The sequence below is a fragment of the Rhinolophus sinicus genome, chromosome 16 (genome assembly GCF_057876585.1).
Source record: "Rhinolophus sinicus isolate RSI-liver-muscle chromosome 16, RSI-T2T, whole genome shotgun sequence".
Taxonomy (NCBI): Eukaryota; Metazoa; Chordata; class Mammalia; order Chiroptera; family Rhinolophidae; genus Rhinolophus; species Rhinolophus sinicus.
In genome coordinates, this window is record NC_142516.1 from 122,080,356 (window position 1) to 122,103,109 (window position 22,754).

Below are 22,754 nucleotides of genomic sequence, written 5' to 3' on the forward strand. Positions count from 1 at the left end.
GGTTGGAACTTTCAGTCCCACCCCTCAACCTCCAGGGAGGAGAGAGGGGCAAGAGATGATCAACGATTAAATCAGTCACACCATGTAATAAAGCCACTATAAACACCCCGAAGGAGAGGGTTCAGAGTACTTTTGGTTTGGTGAACACGTGAAGGTGCTGGGAGAGTGGTGTACCTTTTATAATAAACTGGTAATCTAGTAAGTAAAATGTTTCCCTGAGTTCTGTGAGCTGCTCTAGCAAATTAATTGAACCCAAGTAGGGGGGGTCTTGGGAACCTCTGATTTATAGAGTCAGTTGGTCAGAAGCATAGGTAATAGATAAGCTAGACTTGCAATGTGTGTCTGAACTGGGTGGGTGGAGGCAGTCATGTAAGATTGAGCTCTTAACTTATGGGATCTGACACTATCTCCAGGTAGACAGTGTCAGAATTGAGTTAACTTGTAGGTCACACTGCTCGTGTCTGAGAACTGCTTGGTCATGTGGGGGGAAACTTCCCTTCACAGGTTGGAATTGGTGCAAAGGAACAAAAGAGTGGCATGGCACAAATTTCAAATTCTTGTTTGGTGAAATGAAAAATATAACAGTACCAACTCCGTTGGGAGGAATTAATTCAAGTAATGCATTTAAATCTCTTAAAGCTCTTAGTACAGTGAGTGGCATAGTTAAGGTAAATAAACTGGCTTTTGTTGTTCTTACTAGTATCTATTTTTCCTTATTTCACTTAGAAAGGAAGTCGTGGACTCCTAAACTACCAGTAACATTTTGCCTTTGTACCTCGGCATTTATCTATAATCTCACTTAATACCATTTAACCATTTTGTCAACTTTCTGAGGAAGAGACCTCCATCTCTAGTTTTAACAAATCTGACCTTCTGCTTTTAGAATCCTATGCCCTTCTTCCCTCACTGAGATCTTGTCAATCACCCATCTCTCTTGTTCTCCAGAGGGTCCTTCATTTTAGTTAATAATATATCCTCAAGTCTGTCTCATTAAGAAATATATTTTTTTAAATACCCACACTCTGTCCAGAACAAGTTTCAACTAAACTTTCATTATTCTGGTTCATGTATTACCTCTTCTATTAAGATTTGTTCACCTCTACTCCTTTCTGTCTGGCCTTACCTCTTGGTGAGGCAACTCCTCCTTTCGTTTCCCTTCCATGTTTCTCACATAAGTACAATTCTTTCTCTCTCTTCCTTTCTTCCTCAGTAGACTGTTAAAACCAAAAATGCAAAAACTTTTATTCGTTGAATATCCAGCACCCATCAAATTCTCAGTACTTAGTGCTCATGAAATAATTCTTGAATTAGAATATGGGAGGTTATAGAAATTGTTCTGATCTTTTTTTTCTTTGTCTTGTCTTTGCCTATATAGATTATTTTGAGTTTAAAAGAACTTTACTTAATAAAGAAATTGATAAAACTCAGACAGGGTACAGAGACCTAATTTTCTTTAAGTATAAAAAGTAGCTGGAATCTAAATGATACGAAAAATAAATAAATAAAAGGATATTTTCCCATTTTTTTCCCCAGGTTACCATCTGTCTGATTTTCAACAAATATTCCGCTTTCAGCTGTACAGATATAAACTGAATTTTGATAAAGAATGAATTATAAAGGGATCAGATATATTTATATATGGATAATATCTGAGAAAACAGCAACCAATAAACACCTCCTCCTCCCAATTAAAAAGGACCCATCACAAATATAAGTACAACGTTCCCAATTTGCCTGATTACATTTAAAAGTATAGTTTTTCTGTCCCCACTTCAGACTTTCTAAATCAAATTCTCTGTGGGAGAGGCATGAGTATTTCCATTTTTAGTTGATGAATCTTAGGACAGACAAGTTTGGGAAATACTGTGGTAAAGGAAGCAACAGAATAGGAAGATAGAAATAGTGTGACAAAGGAATGTAATAGGAAATAGAGATTTTATCAACAGGAATAATAATGTTGCTAAGATTATGCACCAACAACTAACACTCAAATTGACTAAAATAAATAGATATAGTACATTAAGTACAAATCTAAAAATAAGTCTGAAACCAACTAGACTTGGCATGACGCCATAATAACAAATAAAAATTCTGGCCATCAGAACAGCATTTTCCTTCCTTCCTTCCTTCCTTCCTTCCTTCCTTCCTTCCTTCCTTCCTTCCTTCCTTCCTTCCTTCCTTCCCTCCCTCCCTCCCTCCCTCCCTCCCTCCCTCCCTCCCTCCCTCCTTCCTTCCTTCCTTCCTTCCTTCCTTCCTAGAATTGACAGTAGAGTTTAACTTACTGACATTGATGTCTTATTGGAAGAAGAATTCCTAAAGTATTTTATCACAAAAAGTAGCTCTGGGAAAGGACCTGAATCATATAACAAAACAGTCATGAAATCAAGCCAGTTCTCATGATGATAACAGACACGATTTATTCCAACTAATGGGTATTTTGTAGGCTTGGTGGACTGAGGGCAATCTCATATTTTTATACTGTAGGAGGTGACATTTCCAGATTCTTTCCATTCAGCAATAAGATTTCTATTATTTGTTTAATGGATGTTGAAACAGTATTGTTTAGCAAGTTTCTAACTCTTGAAATGGAAAACATATGAATCACAAAAAAGAAAGAAGACGTGTTTTCCCATTTTTCAAAAATATAACTCAAAATGTTGCTGTTAATAGAAGAAATTGGTTTGGCAGCTTGGGCTTTAGTCCTATGAAAGACCAGTAACAATACGGCAGTAATAGTGATGTATTTCCTTTTGAGTAATTGAATAAACCAATGTCAATAATAATGATGATATCTAACACTAATCATAACTTATCCTTGTTGAGCGCTTCTGTCTGCTTGGTGCCAGGCATTGTGCTAAGTAATTTACACGGATTAATTTATTTAATTTTCACAAAACCTCAATGAGGTAGGAATTCTAATGATCTTTATTTTACAACTGAGGAAACAGGCTTACAAAATAGAAAGCTAGTAAGTGGCAGAGTCAGCGTTTGAATCCAGGCAGTCTGGTTCGGAGGCTTACACTGTTAACCATTGCTTTGTAGTATTAAAGGCTTGTCTTTGCTGGAAGCATTGTGTGCCTGACTGGACTCTGGTCTAAAGAGAAATAAACTGTGTTCTTTTCTATAGATTTTTCTTTTTTTTTTCAATCCATACCTCTTGGGTCCTATAGCCCAGGCACGTAAGGATCTTCGTTATAAAGTGAAAGTTCAGTATATATGCACCAAAAGAGATTGTTACAGAATCAGTCAATGAGTACTACATGAAAATTACATGTTAAAAGCAAAATAATATGAGTTCCAAAAATGATGTGCTGGTAAACTGGTATATTACTTCTTATTGCTACTGTAACAAATTACCACAATTTTGGTGGTTTAAAACAATGCAAAATTTATTATTTTACAGTTCTAGAGGTCAGAAGTCTTACTTTGATAAAATCAAGTTGTCAGTGGGGCTGGTTCCTTCTGGAAGCTCTAGGGGAGCATTTCCTTTTTCAGCTTTTAGAGGCTGCCTGAATTCTTTGGCTGGTGGCCCCTTTCTCCATTTTCAAAGCCAGCAGCGCAGCATATTCAAACCTCTCTCTCTCAGACCTCTGATTCCATCATCACATGTCCTCTCAGGAGGACCTAAGGAGGTCCTCCTGCCTCCTTCTTATTAAGTCTCTTGTGAATATATTGGGCCCATTGGAATCATTCAGAATAATCTCCCTGTCTTAAGATGCTTAACTTTATTACATCTGCAGTACCTTTGCCATATAAGGTAACACATTCACCTCAGACGCTGGAGTTTAGCCTATGGACATCTTTCAGGCATCATTATTTAGCCTACCACTACTGGATGAATATATTCAAATATAGCATATGTATATTTTTTTATCCTACAAAATTTTATTGCGTGACAAGACTAATTTATATTGATGGAGAAATTGAGACCCAGAAAGAATAAGGAAGAGTTGAAGAAAAATAGCTTAGGTTTTTCAAGGAATATATCCTACCTTGCAGATGTTTTATAAGGATTAAAGATTATATTTACCAAGCACCTAGCACCGTACATAGAACACAGTAGGGGTTCAATAAATGGTGGCCACTATTACCAGTTTTGTAGTTTTACAATGTATTATAGGACTTGGTGAAGAGGGGAAAGCATTACCACTAGACAATCAACTCCCTTATTTTTGTATTTTTGCGTATTTTACTTATATGCAGGGATAAAACCTCATAGGGCTATCAAGTAACATACTAAATTTACATAATTTGTATCTGAAGTAATCTGGGAAGTCACTACATCAAATCTCCTACTCAGTGAGTTATCTGTAATATTCTTGGGACCATCTGGTTTCTGTTGGAATACTTCCAGTAACAGGTCTCCTACCCCCACCTCAAGTCTTCAGATTTGGGGCGTCTCTTAACATGGGAATATTTAATTTTTAAGGTGCAAACAAATTAGGAAGCTCATTATCTTTCTCTCACTGGCCTTCATCCTACTTTCTGGAACTGTATAGAGAAGCATCCATTGTATATAAGCTCTTCAAATAATAACATGGAAATATGATTAATACTGAGAAGCTAGTGTTAACATTTATATTATTGACATGAGGGGTGGTCTGTCAGGGAAGACTCAAACACTTGACATGTCTTAGGTTTGTGCTAACCCCTATTTCTCTTCATACCATCACTCCACCGAAATAGCATTGAAATACCTCTCATCGGTCCTCCTAGAGCCCCTTGCATGTAGCTATGATAAGACAAGCTCTAAGATGGTGGCAAATACACTTCCACGTGGTAAGTACTCAACACATATTTTTCAAATAAATGAATTAATAAGATGTAGCCAGGTAGATTAGAAATAAAGGCATTTCAGTAAGCAGGAACCACATGCAAGAACCTGTAAATATGAGACTGCATGGTGATTTGGAGTAACTCTCCGTAGTTAAATGGAATTAGCTACACTAAAGAATATTAAAGTTGTTAATATATAAATTAAATGTAAATCATTTAGAACAGCTAAAACATGTAAATTACTTAGAATAGCCTAGCATCTTGGGCCTGTTCTCTAGCTAATATCTCTGGGTTGATGGGTAGAAGCTAAAAAATGCCCAATGTTCCCAGATGGTGTTTAGTCCTAGTTTCTCCAGTTGCTGCCTTGTGCATCAGCTGGAGACAGAAGAGCACAGAAAGGTTAGGACATCCCTTCCCAGGATAATCAGCCATACTTGGCATAGAGTGTGTAATCAGAGAGTGAATTCAGTGGTTACAGAATAGGACTGTAAGTCCCTCTCTCCACTAGGAATCCAGTCTTGTCGTAGGTAGGCCTTTGGATTTCCCAGAGACTCATTCTAATTTGTAATACAAATCTAGCTAATGAAATTATGAGAAAAATATCTCCTGTATCAGGTGGCTTTGGTAAATTTGTTTTGCCAAACACTATATTGTTTTTGATGACTATAATCTTTATTGCAGAAGAGAGTGCTTTGTTTATCACACATAAAGCAAATCAGCACCCCTCTCAAAGGATGTACTATTCCATTGGAGGAAGAAACCAGCGTACCTATCCTTACTTGTGTTTTCCCGGACCTATTAGTCCTCAGGTCCACTCCATACTCTTTCCCCTGCAGGACTGGCCTCTGCAGGCTGCATTTCCCAGGCTTCAGTATCAGCAGACCTGAAGCTGGGTAGAGCTAATGGAAGTCACTACTGGAAATTGCAGGGAGGAAATGGGGAGGAAATTATGAAGAAGTGGGAGAAAACTAGGTTGTTTTGCTTCCTTCTCCTGGGGTAGCAATCTGGTGGGACCTGTGCCTTCTATGAGGTTCCAGCTCCCAATGGACAGTCCTGCCATGATTCAGCTCCATCTGGATGTGACTATGGCTCTTGCCCTATGGTAACAGTGCCTCTTCTCTGTCTCTCCTGCCTTGAGGTAAGGTGGTTTCATGTTGGTCCTAAAATCTGGGACTAGTCACCATCACCTGACTCTCTAGCCCTTCCATAATCCATGTGAAAAATAAGTCTTTGCAATAGATTCTTTCTGTTATAAACACTCTGTCTTTCTGAGTAAAGCTTCTAATAAAACATTCTAGTAAAACAATACAAAAAACTGCAAATCTTTTATTTTGACTATGTCAGCACCAACAGGACCACAAAACTTTATAATATGTGATTATCCAGTCATATCGGAATTAATCTTTATTACCTTAAATGTCTGATTTGTTGGGGAATAGACTAGATTTGGATATACTCTATTTTGAATTACAAGGAGTCTTTAGAAACAGTGATTGAGATCATAGGAGGGGAAAGGAGTCTCAAAGTCAACATACTCATATTCCTAGCTGAGAGGAAGAGGCTACCATGGTGACAGAAATATTTTAAAGATAAATGCATGCATTCAAGTTTGATATTGAAGACAAATTTTAGGTGACACAGGAATAAGGAAACTTCAATCAGGATAGGACACAGAGTCAAAGAAACGCAGAAATTTCTACTTCAATCTGCCTTCTCTTCCCAAAGACACATCATTTTACAGATAATCAAACTGATGCTGAGGAGAGTTTATTTCCTAGAGGTCACACTGCTTAGATAAGAGCTAGGAGTAGAGTTCAGATCACCTGAATTCCCAGTGAGTGTGTTTCAACAACTGCATACAGCTACTCTTCTGTTTAATAAGGAAAACATCTTTGTCAGATCTATTGACTGGTATCTATTGACTAGTCTAGTAATGAGAACAATAAACAAAGACCAGATTATGAATTAGGTGAACTTTTCTTTGAAATTTTTAGACAATAGTGTAAAAAATATGTGATTCTTGGAAACATCTAATATGGGAAATAGAATTTAGAGAAAAAAAGAGGATAAATTGGATAGGTTTTGTATGGAAATATAGGGAGATAGAATTTACTTAGGGAAATGGGTGCTTTAGCTTTTGAAGAAAGTTGTGCTGATAATGGAATAACAATTAGGCGGCATTACACCTAATTTAAGTGCTGAGCTAAAAGAAGCTGAGGAAGTAAAAAGAAAACTGGTATTTCATTGTGTTTTATTATTTTCATCTAAATTAAATCTAATTCATCTAACGTTTATCATCTCACTAAACAGATACATCAGAAAAGGTAGATCATTAAGTAAAATACAGTGATAAATTAATTATTCTTTGTTCAACTCACCCAAGAGCTTTTTGAGCCAAACTCTAGCCAATATCAGTGCCTATAATTACCAAAATGGATGCTAGAGAAGCAATTATTGAGATTGAAAATAATCAGGTTTTCAAACTTTATTATGGCCACTCACTAACATATTAAAAGGAGTAAATAGCAAGGCAAAACATTTGGTTCTAATGATACTCAAAAGCTTTGGAAAACAGTAGCTTAATTAAGTTTAAACTTGATATATATATATATATATATATATATATATATATATATATATATATATATATATAAATTAAGTAGTAGAAATTAGATCAGGTCATTGAAGAAGAAAGATCTGAAACAAACCAAGAGGATTAAAATAGAAAAAAAATAAAAGTAAACAAACAATAAAATCAGGGAAATATTCCTCAAATATAATAAGCAATAAAGAAAAGAGTGATTTATTGCTCTGCCAGAGAAGAAAGAAAAATGAATAATAATATACGATTGTATACACAATGAAGATTTTTCAATATATACATTCTTGCCCCCTTAGATAATATTTATATGTTAGGTGACTGAATAATGTAAGATTTATAAAAAGATGCAAGATTTAAGCTATTAAGAAAACATATAGAATATTTGAATAGCATACTTAAGGAACTGCAGATATATTTGACTATTAGCTTCAATTTTTGAGAAAAATAATATGGAATAAATTCCTGAAAATTAGTAAAACAAAAAAGAATATGTTTATCTTAGAAAAATGTAGAAGCAGGAGAGGATTATTCTTTGAAATTACAGAATGATCAATATAAAAAATGTTAAAACCAAGTACAGGCTGCCCTGGATTTGTATAGTACAGATATGCACAAATTTCAGTTACCACATTTTAGTTAAATAATACCAGTCCCCCAACAACATGATTTATGGTTCAAGCACCACTGTATACGGTGTTTCCCCGAAAAATAAGACTAAACCAGAAAATAAGCCCTAGTATCATTTTTTTAGGATGAACATATGTGTCTTTCGGAGCAAAAATTAATAAAAGACCCAGTCTTATTTTCAGGTAAACACCGTATTAACCTGAATAAATGCATAAAGTACAAACTTAGCTGCTATCTCTTCAGTCCACAAATTACTGCATAAATAATAGATGTGCATCATAATCAATGACCAATCACATCACTTCTTTCAAAGTCTGTGAGTAATTGATCACTATGCATCTGTTATTCAATTCCTGCACAGACAGCAAAGTATGTAGTTATGTTGCTTCCTTATCTCCCAGTGATAAACACATGTGACATTTTACAAAAATAGTAATTGAAAGAGGGAATTGGCCATTAAAGATAAAAGTGAAGTGAAGAAACAAACAGTGATAACACTGAAAGTGAAATTCGAATTGAACGTTAGTGAAGTTATAGGAGAAATAGGTGGTAAAGGGAAAGTTGACATTGCTACTACTCCAAATAGTCTAGATATAAAACCAGAGGAACTTTGTGAAAATGGACTTATAGACACAAAGGAGGAATGCGGTTGTGACAAACAAAATAAAAGTGTCCTAGAGAAAGTGATGCTGGCAAAAACCTTCACTTTCAAGGAATTCTGGGAGATATTTTCTGACACTGAAAGTGCAAAAAATAAAGTAGCTGATCCAAACTTAGAGTGGAATATTTCAATTTAACATAGCATAGAAAAGATGGTTGCTCCTTATCATAAACCATACTATGAAAAGAAAGGAAGCACTGTTCAAATTACTCTTGATAAGCTTTTTGCAAACAAATAAAATGCTTTACTTTTCATTTTCCTAATGTTTTAAGTTATAGTGCACAAAAAACACAGTCATTTTACTAGTTTTCATTTCCCTATTATTTATAACCAACAGTAAGAATTTTTAATATTTTTCAAAATGTTAAAGGCCATTGAAAAATCATAATTTTTCTCATTAAGTTTGCTTTGCATAGTCTCAGCTTGCACAGTCACTTTTACAACTCTGCACTACTATGCAAAGAAGAGATTGCCGACATTAAATGATAGCTTTTTAAGAACCAAGAATAATACAACATATTGCCAAATTATGAAGAGCAAGGTGCTCATGATTAATTTTACCTTTTATCTATGTCCTATGAGAAAGAAATAGATACATTAGATTTAATTTTACTGGACACTTATGTGCATCTCACATAAATAACTCTTTTGAATATTTACTGCATGTCTTCTATTGTGCTAAAAAATGTGGAGAAAACAAAAGAAGCATTTGTTTCAGTAGCTTTATAAAATAATCATAAATCTAAATGAGCATACATGAGGCAACTAGAAAACAATTAAGTATTGAATTATATTAATTACTGATAAGGAGAGATTAATTTGATGATAGGTTTCTGGGGGAATTGGGTTAAGGGCAGAGAGGGGATTTGAGTTAAGATATGAAGTATGAGAAGGATTTGGAAAAGTGGAGAGGATTATGCTAGAAATGAGATTCATTACATCAGCACAAAATCATAAGAGGCCTTTGTCTCTATTCATGTGTCTGATATTCCTAGGACATGGAGTAGCAAAGGAGTTGGCCAGAATATGCAAATAAATATTTGGGAGTCCGCAGACAAAAGAGAGCATAGATGCTCGGGAGCCAAATGCATAACCCTCTTTGGTCAATGCTAGTTCAGAACAAGGGAAGAATCAGATAGAACATGAGAAAATAGAGGGTGAATTTACCACTTAGCAAGGACCACATAAAGCAGATATTGAATCAGCAGGCTAGAAAAACAGTCACTGGAATTCGAAGGATAGCATGAACTCTAAGAACACTATTTTTGAATCAGACTTAAATTTACTCTCCAGGAGGAAATATATTTCTCTCCATACAGAAATACATATGTATATATTAAGAAAAGCATCAATTTTTAATTTCCAGTTGTATTTAGCCTGGGACTTGAAGACGGCAGCATTGCATTTGTTCATTTAATCAAATAGGGTGAAGATAAAGGGAAACAACAGCTGTTGATAGAGCATGAGCAAAAGTAGTAGAAAAATGACTGTACCATGGAAAAAATGGATGGAATAACATGTAGTCTTCAAATGACAGCTTGTAGGAGATGATACACAATCCTCTAATTAATGAGAGTAGTGTCAAAGATAATTCATCTATAATATTAGAACAAAAAGTAGGTCTGCACAGAGCTGCCTTATTTAATCATGAATAACATGTATATAACATGGTGACTATATAAACATATGCAGACACAATAGTAAAAATTAAAAAGGAGGACAAAAAGCAGCATGCTGTAAAAGAAAGGTCAAGGAATAGAGACATTTCCTACAATGCTTTATGCAGTAGAAAATCTTTAAAGAAAATGAATTAAATAAAACAAAAGCTGATGATGAAGAACAGATAAGACACTGCCAAGAATAAGAAAACATAAAGAAAAATGGAGTTTCTGAAATACTGATTCAAAAAAATAGAACACAAAAACAATCAGATATAATATGGAATAATTTTCCAGAAACGAAAAACAAAAAACAAAAAACAAAAAACAAAAACAAAAAAACAAACTTGATTCTAAAGGGCATCATTCATACCAATAAAAATTATTGTCATTGATATTAAGTGATCCATTTAAGCAATTGAACATTTATGATGAAAACTTCCTCAGGATTCTAGGAATTAAAAACAAGTCACCTCCAAGCACTGAAAATCAGACAGGTTTCAGGCTTTTTCACAGTAACATTCACTGCAAGCAGAGAATGAAGCAAAGACCACTAAGGAAAGAACGTTTGACCTTAAAGTATAAATGTAAGAGGCACATCCCCTCGAATATGAAAGATCTCAGGTAATAGGTCATGGACAAGTCCCCTCCTTAAAAAAAAACTAAAAAAAAAACTACTTGATGGTAAAACTCCCAGCCAACCAAGAGAATTCAGGAATGGAAAGTATGTCACAAAGGACTGGTGGAGAACACTAACCCCATTTAAATCAAAAGTAAATTTGAACACTTTGAAAATGTTGTGTTGCATAACCAAATATAAATATTAAAAATCTCACTAAAGTAGGCATAATGTAATATACGTAATAAGATGGTAGGCCAGAAAAGGAGAGCATATAGCAGTGCCAATCATCTTATCTGTGATAGCAGAAAAATTAATCAACATGTAGTTAAAAATCACAATGGTTTCCTTTATTCTTAATCTCACACGTATGTTTTTTAAAGGAACTAATAACTCATGATGTATAAGAACATTTATCTGAAATTTAGACATATGTTGTTATACTACATTTTCTTTTGTGAAATACAAAAAAACAATAACATTTAATGGGATTTAACTTAAAAAGAGCATATACAGTATTAACACATTCTCCTAATATCATACTTGACTTTTCTTCTTTTCCTCCTGCTCAATGTATATGAATGGAGAAATATTTTGTATGTTTTACAAATGTTTAAGGTGATATTTAATTTGTGAGTGTTTGTAGTTTTATAGGATCCCCCCTCACCCGAAATTTTTATGTGGTTTCAATTTCTGTGTTTTGTACAGGTATTATTTTAATTTCTTAAAAGTCATTACCTAAAGCAATGTGTACTTAGTGTACAAATTTTGGAACACATAAGGAATTTGAAAAAGGAGTAAAAAAATCACTTATCCTACTGCAATTAAAATTGTGCTTCCTGGATTTTTCTATTTTTTTTTCCTATTCCTAAATCTTTCTTGCATATAAATGTGTAATTATTTTGTCTATATCATGCTTTGCTCTACTAAAGTATTTTCTATGCCATTATAAACTCTTTGTAAACAGTCTTCTCATGGCTGTGTAATATTTCATTGAGTATATATATGTCATAATTTAGATTAAGTATACCTCATGTAGTTGAAATGGCAATCATACAAACAGCTTTGAATGATTGTAGTGGTTCAAACACATGATTAAAGGAAGAGTGATTGGCATGCTGATACTCAATTTCTTTCTTAAATATAATATTAACTTTGAACTATGAAATCACCAGCAGAAACTATAATTTGTTTTCTTTACATGTCTTAAAGAAGGATGTCTTGAAGTATGAGGTTGACTATACAAGATTTCTGAATTAAAAATGAAACTTCTAATTCACGAAACCCTATATACCCATTTCATTAATTAAACAATAATTTAATTTTCTATTTTCTACGTCAGTATAAAGAAAATGAAGAACCAGATACTCAATTTTTACTCTTATGGTATAAAGAACCCTGAAGGATTTAACAGTACTTCAATGATGTATACACACATATATACTACTTAGCATAAACTATATTCTGCAGAAACAAATGATTCCCAAAACATCAACAGAGATATATTTCTTGCTCACCATAGATATCCATTGAAGGTTAGCTTCAGAGAAGGTCTATGACATCTTTACTCTAGGATCCAGACTGATAAGGAAGGCTTTAGCCATAACATTGCCCAGGAAAAAGAGATCACATAAGCTACAAGGTTGCTTTTAAACCAGTTCTCCTTATATTTCACTGTGCTTAAATTTCATACCAAGGACCAAGAGGTAGGGATGTATAAAGATAATCTACCCATAGGGAACGGTACTGGAGTGAGAGAAAGTAGATTATTTGGCTAGAAAACTAGTTTAGTCATGTTGTGGACTGACTCATACTTTGAAGTCCTAACTCCTAATACCTAAGAATGTGATTGTATTTGGCTACAAGGCCTTTAAAGAGGTAATTAAGGTTAAATGAGGTTATATGGGTGGATCTTAATTCTATTTGATGGGTCTCTTTAAGAGAAGATAAGATTAGAACACACCTAGAGATACCAGGGCCATGTGTGCACAGAGGGACAACCACATAAAGAGGGAGTAAGATAGTTGTCATCTGAAAGCCAAGGAGAGAGTCCTGAGAAGAAACCAACCCTACCACCCCACCTTGACCTTGGATTCCTGGCCTTTGAGAAAATAAATTTTTGTTGTTTTAGCCACTCAGTCTGATATGAAAGCACTAGTTGAGTTAACGCAAGTATAGCATCTCTTCATGAAAGTCTCTGTGGATATTTTACTGATTTGTGTAGCATTATGGAACTGAATTGGGAAATAGTCAAGAAAGTGAAAAACAAGGAAAAAAAAAGCAGGAAAGCAAGGAGATAATTTAGCAATTATCATCTTATTTATGATCTAGAATTCTTTTTTTATTTTTTATTTTTTATTGTATTCTTCACTTCTTTTTTTTTTTTAATTAAATTTATTGGGGTGACAATTGTTAGTAAAATTACATAGATTTCAGGTGTACAATTCTGCACTACATCATCTATAAATCCCATTGTGTGTTCATCACCCAGAGTCAGTTCTCCTTCCATCACCATATATTCGATCCCCCTTACCCTCATCTCCCACCCCCCACCCCCATATGATCTAGAATTCTTTGATGATTTATACAAAGACACCATATGCTGATACATATATATATTTCTCACTATGTTTATTTCTTTTAAGTTGTCCAATGTGAAAAGTCGGGTCCATTTTCCAAGTTAGTTAATTGATTGCAAGTCATTGTTTGCAGAATTAAACTAGCTCACCAATAAAAGTTTGATGTTAAGTTGTAGGCAAAGTTTCTTGAGGCTCCATTCTAGAAAACTTCACAAAAAGGAAGGAGAGGGTAGATATAACCACAGAAAAACTAGATGGAAGCATATTTACTCTTTGGTCAATGGAACTGAAAATTTCAATATTTGAACACAATGTAGAATAAATGTTTTTGTAAATAACATTTAAAAATATAAATGAGTTCCCTCTTAAACCTTAATATCTGAGGATTTATTAGCTTTGGTGAGATAGCTACTGCTCCTTAGAGGGAAAAATCACTTTGATAAATAAAAAGACCATAGTGTATTAAAGTCCTCTAAACCTCTGAACTATACAAGAAGGATAAAATATAATAGAACACAAAGAAATACAGTACATTAAGAACTGAAACACACATTTTGGGTGATTAAATGTATTTCCAAGGAATTATGGTAGATTTAAAAATATATATATCTACTCTACTCACTGTTTGCATTGAATTAGATATTATTAGTAACTTTTTTGTTTCTTTAAACGGATATTTTCTTACATAAGAGCATAACAACCTATTTGAAAAAAATCACACAATCAGTCATTTCTTGGGTACAAGCTGCACTTTGATGTGTTAAAAATTTCACTTTATTCAGAATGGAATTTCTAAGTAGGAGCAAACAAGTATTATAGGAATAATTTTAAAGATATCTTTGAAAGCTTGATGTACAGAAAGCTAAAAAAATATCTCATTATGTTGTTGAAATTCCAGAAGTTCTATTCTATTTAGGTCTAAATGTTCATCAAACTGAGTTATCCTTGTTAGAACAATCTAATTAGAAAGGAATATATTCTGGAATCACTTAAATCTATCAGGGGAAGAGAATTAATGCAGTTATATCACCTAGACTTTCAGAGTGCATACAGCCTATTAATGCTAATTACATTTATAAAATGCAAACTACTTACTTCCCTTTGCTCTGTGTATTTATGTTAATGTGCACAATTTAAACTAAGGCAAAAACACTTAAGCCGGTAATCTTCATATAAAACTAAAATGATTAGTTTATTTAGAAAAAAGGTTATTGTAATGGCATGTATCTCAAAGTACTCTAAAGCTCCAATTTTCCAGTTTATTTATTTATAGTTTTTCTTTCAACTCTAAAAATAGAATTATCTGTACAGGGTTAAACAATTTCTGATCTCTAAGTTTATCTTGGGTAATATAAAAATCGCTTTTGGGATCTGGCTAGGAGTATGAGAGATCAACAGAAAACTGACAAACAGGAAGAGTAATATTAGTACTAATTAACTGAATCCAAAGATGATACTATGTAACAATTCTTTCAAATGCTGTCTCAACTGTGTAAAACCTGTACAAAGGGCATAGGGAAACAGTGCAGAGTGCTAGCTCCATCTCTGGGGACAGACTGATGTGGATTCTGGTCTTAGCTCTGCCCTTTACCAGTTCTCTAGACTCATCTATAAAATGAATCTAGTAATCATATAGACCTCTTAGGGATGTTGGTTAGACTAAATAGGGTAATTTAAGACTTCAGGGCTTAGTGCAGTGTCTGACAATGTAATAATTGCTCAGTAAAATTAGCTCTTATAATCATGTAGCAGCAAATCATGTGTAAAGGGGGCATCTCTAAAAGCAGTAATTGGATTGTAGCAGTTGACAATTATCAAAACATTTAAGTAGATAATAGCAAAATACAGTGAATGAATCTCAATATCAACATGTGTCACAGAACACATGGTTTGAAGATAGATGAAGAACTCCTTCATTAACATTCTTCATTAGCAGAGGGATTTAAACACTGCTAATGATGGTTGAGACAGGCTGGCTGGGATGCTCAGGGTTGGCATGGCATACGAATGGGATAATGAGTGTGCATGAGTGTGGAGGAAGAATGTGAGAAGTGAGATTATGAAACAAATCCCAAGATCGAAACTGTCAACATTTCCTAGTAACTTCACTTATTTTTAAAATGCATTCCCTTATTTCTTTGAACATTAAGCTTTAAGCTTTTCTACTATGACAAAAAAATGCACATATTTACTTGTTAAAAAGTATCACCCCAATCCCCCAGATATAAAAATATGCATTATCTTCTCTGAATATTGAAGTTAAATCACAGGATGCATGCAGCTTTACCTGTACCTGTTCCATTTATTATAACTAGTGACATTCAGTTACTGTCAGAGAAATTAGGTAACTTTGCTCAGTAAAAAAGGATTCTTTTACTTTCTCTATGAACCCATTACTCTAAACCAATGCTTTGCATGACAGTGCCAAAAAGACTTCAACTTGTGGACCGAATTCAGGTGAAGCCAGCTTTTTTCTATAATGTTTTTACATGAAAGTGACATTTCTCTACTAGCGAGGATAGAGTATAGGCTGGGATATTTCTTTTTAGATAAATTGAGCAGAAATTATTTCAATAACAGTGTTGTAAACAGTTGAAGTTATACCCCTCATAATCATCATCACATATTTTGATCAAATAGTTGGTTACAAGTTACATGTAAGTAGCACACCCTCCAAATGTAATACTATTAACAACTCACGATGTTGAAAATGGCTGTTAGCACCGAGGTGAGACCTTATATGTGGGGAAATACAAAGAATGAGGAACACAGATTCAACCTGTGATTCTCCCTCCATGAAGAAAGTATAAACTGTGAAGATCCTGGGTTTCGCCTTGACCTAAATAGTCATGTATTGAATCCCACTTCTGCCATCTGCTAGTTAGATAACATTAGGCAGGGTCCCTAACCTCGCTGAAACTCTATTTCCCTAACTGCAAAATGACAAAACCAGTTCAACTCTTCACGTAGAGATGTTAAGATGATTTTATGGGGTGTTACATGTGTGATGTCTCTACACAAAAGTCACTGGTCAGCGTCAGGATATGTTTTCTCCTTAGCCCTACACGTGAGGGATTCGTTCATAACTTGTTTTTTTTAACGTATTGTAGTTTATTAGTTTATTATCCCTTTCATCAAGATGATCCCCCCAACTTATCTTCACAGAATCCCCCTTTTGAATGATTAGTTAAAAATTATTTCTCTCCTTTTGAATCTCTAAAGTGAGGTATTAAACATTTTACTAATGTTCATATGTCTATCCCCCATTCTCCTAAAAGGAAAAGAAAAGAAAGGAACAAAACAACAAAAGGAACAAAAGGAACAAAATGCCATTCCAGACTAACAGACGTTCCATGACTGTGCTTATTTCTTATCAAGAATATTAAAAAAGATATTTAAATGCTAACTTACTGAAGGATAAGAATTTTTTAATTATACATAAGGTTATGTTATCATTTTGAAAAATAAATATGAAAATACATATATAATGTAAATACACTGAAACATAGAATTCCTAAGGGAATTGTGATAGAAAGTCATTACAGAAATTTGATTCAATAAAACATGAACTATTAATATAAAATGGGAAATTCTATTTTGTCTAGATTCGAATAGGCCAGTGCTACTCTTATCTTTTCACTTAGCTGATACTTCTGACACAGTCTCTTCTGTTTCTGTCTCTTTTACTCTGACAGAATGATAGGGAATTGAGTAAAAACCCAGGCAAAAATTAGGTGCCCATAGCTTTAAGGATGTTACTTAGATAATTTAGCCAGAACTATTCTGGAGCAGCTGAGGGAGGAAAGGCCTTTTGTACTCAATTTCAACTCAAGGGGCACAGTTATCTTTTTGAAAGGATCTATTGGGCTGCTTAGGAGAAAGTGTGATTTGCTGTGAGTGTGTGTGTGTGTGTGTGTGTGTGTGTGTGTGTGCATGTGTGTGTGTGTACAATGTATATGTTATATATATATTATGGATAATTGATAATTTTCTAAATAAAATATCTAGAGAAGCATTTTTTTCCCTGTATTTTCATTTATCTTTTGTTCTGGCCTAAGACCTTAAAATTAGAAATATACTTGAACTCTGAAGAAAGATCTTGTCAGAAAAATATAATTTGACTGTCATTTCCTTTATTCATTACCCATTGGTACATCACAATATATAAGATTAAGTAAAGATAAATAAATACTAACATCGAACTGGCTTCTTAGCTTTTAACTTTCTTGACTATGTCTATAAATGTCTTCTCCTCTCTAATGACATACTCAGGCTCACAAAACAAATATTTTTACTCTTAAATGGTAATATTTTTGTTTAAATTATGTTCAAACAATTTGACTAACTGAGTATACATTTTTAAATAGATATTTGGCCCTTTGTTAATGCATTTCTTATGTTTGGGGAAATCCCTAACTTATGAGCCTTTTTTTTTTTTTAATATAATACAGAGCCCTCCTTTGTCTATGGAACCTGAAAATGGTAGATGCTCACTTTCTGTCTGGAGAGGAATACATTATCTACATTCCTCTTTTGAGGTGCAGTCTCCTCAGATTTTGAATTTAAAGTTTTTGGTGCAAAAATGCAGAGCTAGCAGAGAATCCATTCTAGGGCACATGGTAGCAGAAGTGGCAACTATATCAAGTATCCTGGAATAGACATTCCATAGTTTCATCACTTCTAGCATTCTAGCAATGGTGTCCAGAACCAATGGGAAAAAATGATATAAACTCAGGATTCATCAGTGGCATCTTCATTATCTTCATGGTTTTGTGTGACATTTTCGCTGCCGTTCTGATAAATACCTAATTCTACCTGGACCTGTTCATTTTCTAAGTTGTTTTTTATTTATTTATTTATTTTTCTCTCCTCTCTCTTTCCTTCCTTCCTTCCTTCCTTCCTTCCTTCCTTCCTTCCTTCCTTCCTTCCGCTGGAAGATAATTCTCCGTGGATTTCTCATGTTCTTGATAATTCTCCGTGGATTTCTCATGTTCTTGCATGATTTGGGACATCTGAACATAGGGCATGTTTGAGCAGCAAACATGACTTAGAAGCTAGAGACTATGTCTCTCTAAAGGTAGAGATCCCTGTAGATATTCCAGGATAGCAACATTTCCTTCTACTCTGGGGGTGGCACTTTTGCTTACATTTCAGGCTAACGAGTAATCTCTCTCTCTCTCCCCCCCCCACACACACACACCCCTCTTTCAGATGAGCAGCTCTACCAGCAACTTATAAAACATTAGAGTCTCCTTAAATTTGAGCTTCCTCTCTTGTGGTGACACCAACCATATGCACAAGTAAAATCTGGCCTTCATCGTTGCTCAACAGGGGTTGGGTCATGGGAAACTGGCTCAAATCAGAACTCAGGGTCAAGAAAGAGTAAGCCTACTTCAACCTATGTCTCCAACTGGTTATAACGAAAAACTTAGGGAAAAAGAAAAAAACAACTCTGAGAACTCTGAAGAGTATATAAGAGCAGGCATATCAAAGAGGAAAGTCAAAACTGGAAGAAACAATTGTATGAAGATGGTTTTATTTTGTTTTGTTTTCCTCTTTCCTTGTCTGGCTTTGACCTGATGGTAGTTCAAGTTGCAAAAATGTATAGTTGGTACCCACAGCAAAATTTCCATGACAAAACACTGTTTGTGTATTTGTTTGTTTGTTTATCCTAGCCAAAGGACCAGGAAAAGGGCCACTGCAAGGAAAGTGGATGGGTGTAATGCCCATTTTTTATTTTTCATTTCTTTCATGGGCTGCCTAAAGGTAGCCCCTATAACAGAATTGCACAGTGGCAGTGAAGGCAGCTAAAACTCTGAAAGAAACCCTATTTTTCCAGCCAGAGAAACCAGGAAGAAAGCTCCCTATGTTCTAAAGAGTGTGTGTATGCGTATGTGTGTGTGTGCGTGGGGGGGCTTTCTGTTAATTTTTTTCTTTATTTTTTCTGTTGCTGCTTTGTTCTTAGGGTTGCCATAGTCACATTGCGCTGTATGTTGGCAGTAGGGACACCTAAAATCCTGAGTGAAACCTCATTTTTCTTGCCAGAGGTCCTGGGAAAGAAGCTCCTGAGATCCAGGAATGTGAGCATAATCTTGGAGGTGCAGAGAGATATGTCCTCATTTTCGGTATAAACCAGGATGAGTCTCAGATTGTACATACATGGAACAAATCCAAAGCAACATAGCAAAGGCATTGAAACACAAACTATAAGAAAAGTTCAGACTGCCACCTCAGTGACACATAAATAGGAGAGCCCAAAACTGTATAGGAAAAGTTTTGATAACGGGACAGAGATTGAAGAGTATATAAGAGCAGGCATATCAAAGAGGAAAAAAGGCATTGCACAAAAGGCAAGACAGAACTTGTGGGCTGAACCTACACTGACTTGATTCCCTTCTAAAATACAAACACTAGAATTCTGCAGAAGGTTATATTAGGACCCAGAGTCTTACAGCAAAGTAGTCAAAATGTTCAAGATACGATCTAAAATCACTCAACGTAGGAAGAACCAGGACAATGTGATCAATTCTCGAGGGAACTGACAATAAACATATTTTAACCCTGAGATATTCCAGATGCTGACTTATCAGACAAAGATTTTAGAGTAGAATAACATGTTTCAATGAGACAAAGGTAAAGACATGGAAAGAAAGAAGTTTTCAGCAAATAAAACTGATGAAAATAATCAAATGGATAAACACAAAAGGAAAAATACTGAACATACAAGAATGACTTAACTTAGTGTCACTGGAATCACAGAGGAGAGATTGGTGAGGTTAAATTGTCGTGAAGAATAATGGCTAAAAATTCCCAAATCTGATAAAAAAAACACATAAATTTATAGGTAGAAGAAACTCAGTGTATGCCAAACAGCATGAACTCAAAGAAACCTAAGATCAGACAGATCAGAACCAAATTGCTAAAAACCAACAATAAAGAAAAAAATTTGAAAGCATCAATAGAAAAATGACACATTTCTTATAGGGAAACAATGACTTGAATGAATCTAAATTTGGTAATCATGGAAGCCAGAAGGCAGTAACAACAAGCTATCCTTAATGATTTTAATACTCCTTTTTGTAGTAATCAATAAAACAAGCAGACAGCAACCAGTAAGGATGTAGAAGACCTGGGCGACTCTATCAACCAACATCATCTATTTGACATTTATTGGGTGGATTCTCCACCCAATAAAAATCACTAAACTTCAACAAAATTAAGTATTTTTTATGTGTAAGTCACTGTCAAGGGAATAAAAGTTAAGTCACATTCCACAAGAAGATATTTGCTAATTGTATATTTAGCAAAGTACTTATATCCAGAATATAAAGAACTTTCAAATCTCAATAATAAGAAATCAAGTAACCAAATTAAAAATAAGGACAAAAGATTAGACTAAATATTTCATCAGAGAAAATATACAATTGGCAAACAAACACTTGCAAAGATGCTTTATATCAGTAGTCATTGGGAAATACAAATTAAAGCCATAATGAGATATAATTCCATGCCTATTAGAATGGCAAAACCAAGCAAACAGCAGCAGCAATAACAAACCCTCTGACAAGACTAAGTTTTGTCAGGGATGAGGGACAACTGGAACTTCAGTGCATTGCTGGTGGAACGCAAAATGGCATTATTTGAAAAACAATTTCTGTTTAGCAGTTCCTTATAAAGTTAAATATGTACTTATCATATGGCCCGACAATCCCTTTTTCAGAAATTTATCCAAGGAAAATTAAAGCTTAGGTTCATACAAGAACCTATATTTGGATATTTACAGCAGGTTTTTTTGCTTTTCATAGTTGCCAAAAGTGGGAAAAACTCCATATATTCTCAGTTAGGAATGGATAAATGGTGGCCCATCCATACAATGGAATATTATTCAGCATTACAAAAGAACAAACTATTCGTGAATCCCAACAGCATATTCTAAGTGAATGTATCAGATGCAAAAGGCTATATACTTTATGATTCCTAGATAAAGAAAACTACAGAGATGGAGAACATTTCGGTGGCTATCAAAGGCTGGGGATGGGGAAGAGGTTGACTTTAAAGGAATAGCAGGAGGTAATTTGGGGGATGTAGAGCTCTTCTGTATCTTCACTGTGATGGTGTAATATACTGCTTCCAATGCATGGTCAAAACTCATAGGACTCAGTACCAAAATAATGATTTTTATTTTACTCAATAGATGTATATTAAAAAACAAAGATCTAAAAATTAAAAACTAAAATCCTTGACTGTTGAGAGTTTACGCTACTCTATGGTATTGCTGCCTTGGCATCCATTCTCTTTGGCCCAGAAGCCTGGAGGGCCTTTAACTAGTGCCATTGCAGATAGACCCTAAAGAGTCTGAAGTTAATGTAGATTCCTGATATGACTTCTCCAACAGGCCTTGTGATCAACAGTTTTCCCTGCCTCCCAGGGCCCCTTAGATAAAACTCCCATGGAGCTCTTCAAACTCCCTGCTCTTTTTGGTTTGAATTGAACGATCCAACCTTAGCTTAGAAACCCCAAATCACTCCACCCATGTACCCTAATAAAGGCCATGCTCAGGTCTTGCTTTCTCTGTTTCCATCCTCCCTTGACAAGAGAGGTTTTGACTACTTTGAACATACTTTCGTCCATAATGGAAGGAATGGCCAGACAGAGACAAAATTCAGAGCTTCGAAAGTCACTTGTGAAAATGATTTATTTATAGCAATAGAATAAATTGATGGAAGTATGGTATAGAACCTTTAGCTCAATCTCATGGATGATAAAGTTTTAGAAATTTACTTTATGTTCATTTTTGTGGCCAATTATCATTGGTCTGAAAATCTTGCACCATTTCTTAGGCTTTAAATCCCGGAAATCATTTGAGGCAGACATTTAGGAAGTTTACCATACAAAAACAAATCAAATTTTAGGCATAAATTAGAGAGACTTTTATTTTCCTTTCTCCATATGATATTTGAAACAGGCTAATTTCAGTTTGAAAAATTCCTCCCATAAATTCCCACTAGAAATATATCACAGAAATCTTCTCAAAGCTAAGAATTATTTTATATATTTCACATGGATTATTAAATCATTAAATTTTTTTGCTATGATTAAAACTTGATTGAATAGGTAGTCTGTTTTAATTAATTTTTCCTTGTGCACATATCCAGAAGACACACTGAAACTTGTGAATTATGTTACTCAATTATGATACTAAATCAATGGCAGTGGAAAAAAATTTCAGTTA